We start from the raw sequence: 7,976 nt of genomic DNA, 5'->3' as shown, positions 1-7,976 counted from the left end.
TAAGCAGAAATCACAGCAGAGAACAGTAATCTACAGGAATGTGTGCTGGACAGACAAGATGAAGAGATTTTGGCCAATGCTGATGAGATTTTTTTTAAATTGAAATGTGAAACAAAACATCTTTGAATAGGAGATATAGAGGAGTGCTGCATCAATCATAAAACACAGTGATAGGAGCATTAATGTTTTTTAGCCCAGGCCTCTTGATAACATTGAATCAACCATGAATTCCACAATGCATCAGCGAATACTGGAGCAGGATTCATGGCCATCTGTCTACATCTGAAATGGATCTTGCAACAGAACAGTGATCCAGAGCTGTAAATCCATACCAGAATTATTCCAAAAAAGAGACTTTTGGAATGGCCCAATCTAAATCCACCAGGATCATTGTGCTTGTGGGTGTTTGTGCTGAGGGAGGAGGGACTCGAGAAAGACATCAGATATCCACAGTTTATGAGCTTCTGTGTTGGACAGGTAAGCGAGGACATATGGACAGTTACAGAGGATACTTACGTACCACTTTCACCAATGGGGGTGACAGGTGATCCCATTTGTTTAATTGGCACATTATGTATTAGGCAGAAGATCACTAAAAATTCCCATAACTAGTTTTATATACATTTACTTTAGTTATATTTCATACAAACACATTACAAACATATGACTGCAAAGCAGTTGACTAGGGTGCAGTTAGGCTGAACTTTCAGTGAATGCCCAGGAACAAAGCAAGAACATAACAAGAATGCTATTCAAATCAGCAGAAAGTGCAGCATTAAGAACATTAAGCCTAGGAGAGGTATTAGAGGAAGAGGCATTTCCAGAGGGTGGAGATGACCAAATAGTCCAGACCAGGGGTAAGGATCCTGATCCATGACCTCTCAATCAGCAGATTGCTCAATTACAGTGAGTCCCCAGGACTGGATTTGAGAACCACTGCTTTATTTATTTATTTATTTATTTATTTATTTATTGCCCACCACCACCACCCCCCTCTTCGGAGGACAACTTTATTTTACATTAAATTCAAGAGCAAAGAGTGTGGCCGCTCCAAAATCACCCGTCCTAGTACCGTGAAGGGAAAAAAAGGGGGGGGGGGGGAGAGATACAGAAACAACAATCATAACAATAACAGACATTAATCACCATGGGGAGAGGGGGAGAAAAAAAGAAAAGAAAACAAAGGTAAACAGAAATAATAACACTAATAATGTAGTTGGGATGGAGAAAATGAAGTGTAGGGGAATACAGAATACAAACAACCATAAGAAACATAACACTCATTACAAGGACATCAAACAACAAACATTATAACAACAACAATATCAATAATAATGATTAATAATGTTACAAATGGGTATTATATATATGTATTATATATATGTAGCATACACACACGTGATCCTACCCATATACGTGTATATTTCAATTCCTATATCTATAACATACGCTAAAAAGTAATAATAATAATGATATTGATCGCTCAACCTCGTATGCACCCAGTCTTGTATGTGCAAGTGTAGGTGTGACTTGATTTGGCATTGGATGTGCTGGCATTTGATGCTGTCAGGGGAAGCGACAGCACCCCCCCCCCCAGGCCCAAGGCGAAGGCAGGGGAAACCAGGCAACCGAGGCCACCCCGCCGCCCCCCCGGCAGAAGGGCCCACGGCCACGCATCCCCGAGACAACCACCCACCCAACCCAGGAGGGAGCCCGCGAGGGACTAAGGGGACGCCAACCCCCGTACAGGGAGGCCCGCAGCCCGTCCCCCGGCAGGACGGACCGCCACCCAGCGCAGCTACCCGGCATGCCCCCCCCCCCGACACTGCAGGATGATCTAAGGGGGGCATCCGGGGGCAGACCCGCGGCAGACCCGCGGCAACCGGGGAGCGGCAGACCTCCCCGCCCAGCCCAAACCAAACCCCCAAATCCGCCTAGCAGGGCCCAGAGGGACTGCCCGCCAGGGCCCCACCACGGCGCAGCAGAGCCAAGGCCCCCCCGGCCCGCGGCCCAAGAGAGGAGGCCGCCCACACCGGCCAGGGCCGCCCGAACCCCCCATGATGGATCTTCCACCCGGCGGGTCACCCCACCCGCGCAGGGCCAGAGACAGACAGTTAGGGGGGGCCCCTCGGCCCCCATCCCCTCCCTGACCCATGTTGGTGTGAAGTGTGCATGTACATGTGTGAGAGAGTTGTGTGTTTATGTCTACAATGCATTAAAATTAGTGGGTGCAGTTTGGGTATGAGGGCCCCACCACTGGCAGATGGCAGAGTCCCCCATCCCCCTCCCCGCACCCCCAAAGCCCTAATGTAATATGGACTGTGTATATGACTAAGGTGCAAAAAGTGGGCGAGCAGTTGAGGCATGGCCACCCCCTCCCCCCCCCGCTGGCAGACGGCAGAGCCCCACCTGCCTCAACCCCCCTCCTCAGCCCTCGTGTCATGTGGTGTCTAATAAGCTAGTAAAGATTGCGGGGCAGTGTCTCGGCGCACCTCCCCACCGCCCCTCAAGGCCCTAGTGTTGTGTGAAATGTGGTGTTGGGCCCAGGGGAGCAATAAGGGCGTGCCAGGAGTGGACCCCCTCCGGCACCGGAGCCAGATCCCCGACTGGCCCCGATTAGTCCCCATCCTCGACCCCGCACAGCCAGCAGGGGCGGCCAACTGGGGTGTTCAGGGGCGCCACAGGCAGCCCGGCAGCAGGGAACCCCCCCCCAGGCGCAGACCGGGAGAGACCCACCCCACCACGCCCCATTGAGAACCACTGCTTTATTATCAGCTGATTGAGAGGTCACCCCAAACCCTGGTCCAGACAGTTACAGTTTACAGTCTATATCACTGATTCCAGTTATATTGCAATCAACAAAACGAAATAATAGAACGAAAGCGGGCTGACGTACTCACGCTCAGTCAGGATTTACGTAGCCTACTTTTGGGAAATCCTTCCCGTTCTAGTCAATAATTATGTGATCTGCATTGACTACATGATATGTAGATCATGTAAGCAATAATTATGTTTCATCCTTAATTCCATGTAAAACTCATGCAGCTTATATGGAGAGAAAAGTTTGATGTTTTTCTTCAAAATATTAACAAAAAATAGTAAATTGAAGCACTACAAAACTGGCTACGTTTCAAAACTTCAAGCCAATGCAGTAAGCACTCCAATTCTAGTCACGTAACATAATAATTAATTTAAGAGTGTAATTAAATTTAATTATAACGAAAGTATAATCAAGGGCAAAACCAGAGTGCACAAAACAGAAACGCTTCAGTTGTGTGTATCTGGTTCCTTAATTAATGTGAATGATTCATAATATTTTGAAAGAATAGTGGATAGTTGTAATAAATGTTCACTCTCCACAGCCTGAGGGACAAAGTATCACAGATAAAAAGCAGTTAAAGCAGTTTTTGGGGCAGTTAAAAGTTCAAAATGATGAAAAAAAAGTACTTGACATAATACACAGTATATGTAAACATATTCATTATTATTCAAACATAGTCATTGATAAACATTTGACACGTCAACAGTTCCACCAATTATGACATGAATACACCAAAAACATTTTCATATAATTTGGTTTGAACTTTGATTCAAGCCATTTCCCCCAAAAGTAACTTAACATGTAACATAAGATTGTAACTATTACATGTATTGTTATTATATTAGGGAGCCAATAACAATGAAAACAGAAATGCAACATACAGGAGAGAGAGCAGAGGTTATGTCTGCTGTCCAGGTGCACCACTGATACTGAACAATGCAGTATTCTCAGCCTGTAGGGCACCCCTGGATCCACATCAATGGCACCCGGTGCTAAATCTTAGCCTTTGTTGTATATTTGATTTCTTTCATGAGCGATAACGTGAAAGGTTTCAAAACATTTTAAAGTGTGAAACCATACTGATAGATTTGACGCAGCACAGCCGGCGCTTGCTAAATAATTCGTTAAAGGCGTGTCTCTTAGGGAAGCACCCAGAAGATTCCAGACTTTCATAACATGTCGTTCTAGAATAGTGGGGACAGGCAATCACACAGAATCCCACCACTAATAACAACAGTACACTATGATCCTGTCCAGAATGAAGAGCCAGAAATGAAGAAATAATAATAATAATAATAATAAAAATAATAATAATTATGATGATGATGATAGTGATGTTGATGATGATAGCAAGGATAGTATAGATGGATGGATAGATGGATGGATGGATTGATGGATGATGATATTTTGTTATATATACATGTTTCTCATAATACTTTGGCTTGCTAACTGAATGACAATGATATATTAGATGATATTAGATCAACCGAGAAGACGGTTTAGAAAATGTATACTTTTCTTCTCCCTTTCAAAAGAAATTAATGAAGTTTTTATTCTCTTGTTCCCATAGAGGCCTAATAAAATGCACCACTTGTCAGGTAGAGCCCATAAATACCCACACAGCCAAATTTCATTTAGTGCAAAAGTGCATTCTGACCCAGGGGGAGCTCAACATCCACTGCACATTAAACAGCTACTAATAGGAAAATCAAAACCCAGACTCTGCAGATGATGAGTTCTGTTTTTCCGGAGTAATTTGTCTTGTCCAAGACACATTGTTTCTTTATTTTTCCCCCACCAATGCATTGTTTCTGAAAATACTTTTTTATCATAAAAAATGTATGTTTCTCATAATGGTGAGAAACTTATTTCACTTATATTTAGTTTTAAGGTTAATTACTCTGTTGAAACGGCATCCATGCGGCAGTCACCTTCACTCACCTGTGTTCCGCCTACCCCATGCATGGTGCGTCTGGCGCCTGTGCCCGGAACCACAGGGCACAAGGTCATACACACTACTGGCAATGTAGAGACACCGATTCACCTGATCCACATATTTTGAACTGTGGGAGAAAATCAATTTATCCCAAAATGCCCCAAACAGCCACTAAGCCACAGTGCAACCCTAACCAGTCTCATCTTATTTGTTTGTTGGTTGATTTATTGGGGGTTAGGCAAGATGTCTGTATTAATATCCCGTTACAGACACAGACTTCAAGGGCAGTTTTGAATGCACCATATACTGGAGGGCATCTTTATATTAGCAAGGTAAATTTGCACAGCAGGGGTAAAATATTTAACTTCCCCCTGCTGCCAGACATTAACCTTTATTGCAACAGCAGCTGTAATTTGCATAAGAGGAAGTATTGGATGCAGATATATTTGACAGGGACACGCATAATGTAATTAAGATTGATAATGCATTAAAATGCCAATGCGGGTAAAATATTTTTGGCACTATAATTAAGAATGCTGACCAAAAGTGGTGTGGAAACAATTCCCTTTAATCACAATTTTATGTTTTGTTATCTTTAATATCCAATAGTTTAAATCAAATTCTATAATAATGTGCATCTGATGCAGGCTTTTCTCACTTTTAAGGGTCACTCCTTTCATTTGTATGATCTATAGACTCTCTATCTACTGTATAAAGCTTTTCCCCTGTATTTATATGATGTGTTCTTGTATCTGATGTTAAACCTTGTCTAGTTTGGAGGGAAAGTGCTGCCGCATGGAGGAAGCGAAAGGCAACACAAACTGTGATGCTCATGCCCTGCCCTGCCCTGCCTTGCCCTGGACTGGCAGTCCTCCCAGGGCGTCCCCCGCCAAATGCCCTGCACTGCCTGGGACCGGCTCCAAGGCCCCTCCATGACCCCGAACCGCGTAAGCGGGTGGAAGATGGATGGCAGGATTTTTTAAATACAGGCTGGCAAAAAACAACACTTCATGAAAAAATTAAATGAGGCACTCATTTATAACAAATTTTAATATTTATGGTGGTGCTAGCCAATATTATTTTGTGTTTTCTTCACTAAAGGCTCATATTAAATAATAATTAGGGAATTATGGATTTACATTCTTATTGGATTTCCTAGACCTCCAGCAATATATAATACTGACTTAAAAATTGCAATATGTAATTTCTGTGACTGAATTAAATGCATTAATTATGGATGCTGCTGTTATGACTTACAGTCTGTAATTGATTTTTTTTAACTGTCACTCAGAAGAGTGGTACTTTGACAAAGTGGTCAGCTGTACTGCATGGCCATGGTGACACCTGGATCTGATCCTGGGTTTTCAGTTTACATCCCATCTCAAACAAGCAGCTTGTCTAAACTTAAGGCTCTGTTCAGCTCTACAGCGCCCAGTACTCACCAGTAGCTGATCTATTCCTCCCAGTATCTACCCACCAGAAGCTGATCTATTCCTCCCAGTATCTACTCACCAGTAGCTGATCTATTCCTCCCAGCATCTACTCACCAGTAGCTGATCTATTCCTCCCAGTATCTACCCACCAGTAGCTGATCTATTCCTCCCAGCATCTACTCACCAGTAGCTGATCTATTCCTCCCAGCATCTACTCACCAGTAGCTGATCTATTCCTCCCAGTATCTACCCACCAGTAGCTGATCTATTCTTCCCAGTATCTACTCACCAGTAGCTGATCTATTCCTCCCAGCATCTACCCACCAGTAGCTGATCTATTCCTCCCAGTATCTACTCACCAGTAGCTGATCTATTCCTCCCAGTATCTACTCACCAATAGCTGATCTATTCCTCCCAGTATCTACTCACCAATAGCTGACCCGTTCTTCCTATTTTTTCTCTGGCTATGTGTTCCAAGTTACTATGACCAAATACAGAACAAACCACTTACATCCAAAGTGAAGTGCAAGTGAGGATCAAAACAGGGTCAGCCAACATCTCTGGAGCAATTGGGGTTAAAGGCCTTTCTCCATGATGCAACAGTGGTATGAGTCTGCCAGTCATGGGATTCAGATGGACGAACTTCCTAACCCCCAGAGCCACAAACTGCCCCAGTATTTGTACTGAACAGGTTAACAGAGGAGCCTGGAGCCTTTGCCATGCAGAATAAGGCTTAAGGAAGGAATTCAAACTGGATAGGATATCAGTCCATCTCAGTGTAGATGCACGCACACTTCCACACAATCTGCAGGAGGAAACTAGACCATGAAACTGCCACAACACAAGGAGAACACACACACACACACACACACACACACATGTAGGGTATACATATCCTTATGGGGACCGCTCATTCATTTCAATGGGAAAAATGCTAACGCTAACAATGACAACCTTAACCCCTACCCTGCCTTAACCATAACCATAATTAACCTAACAAAATACAAGAGTTTTTGCATTTTTAGTTTTTTCATAGCAGTCACCAATTTTTATAAAAATAGAGTTTTATAATATTATTTATCACGTCATGGGGACATTGTTTCCCCATAAGGATAGGTAAACCCGCTCACACACACACACACACACACACACACACGCACACACACACATATACGCGCACACACACACACACACACAGAGCAGAGACAGGAGTCAAACCACCAGCCCCAGAAGCGTTAGCCACCATCGATTCAATGATCTGCTAAAATATAATTTAAACATTAGTACTGTCTTTGATCAGGTTGGCCAATGTCACCATATATGTCAGAAATAAATTAATTTTGAGAAAACTGTTATTTGTAAGGGCATGAGTCTTTCATCCTTGTGGTTGTCTTTTGCCAGGAAAGTCTGTTTTTTTTCTCCTGTGGTACTCTGCCATCTTGTGGTCATAAGTAAATGTATAAATGAATGAACATGGGGGCAAAATTAATACCAAAATGCCAAAACAAACAAACAAAGAAAATGATTCAAATGACTGACGCTGCAGCCAAAAAATACATACCATTATTCTGCCTTTCATCTTCAAAATTCAGGCCTCTGACACCATTGGTAAATATGTCTCTGATTCACTCCAGTTGGAAGGAGAATTTTCTCTTTTCTTTTTGTTTTGTCATGAGCATCACTCCAGCCCCTCAAACAAATTCTACCATTGTAATGGGGGTATGGAAGTTTCTGTTTGCGTGTTTGTTACCCAGCTCTATTGCCCAGTCCCGTTCACGATGTTGTT

The sequence above is a fragment of the Paramormyrops kingsleyae genome, chromosome 2 (genome assembly GCF_048594095.1).
Source record: "Paramormyrops kingsleyae isolate MSU_618 chromosome 2, PKINGS_0.4, whole genome shotgun sequence".
Taxonomy (NCBI): domain Eukaryota; kingdom Metazoa; phylum Chordata; class Actinopteri; order Osteoglossiformes; family Mormyridae; genus Paramormyrops; species Paramormyrops kingsleyae.
This window is presented reverse-complemented; position numbering follows the sequence as displayed.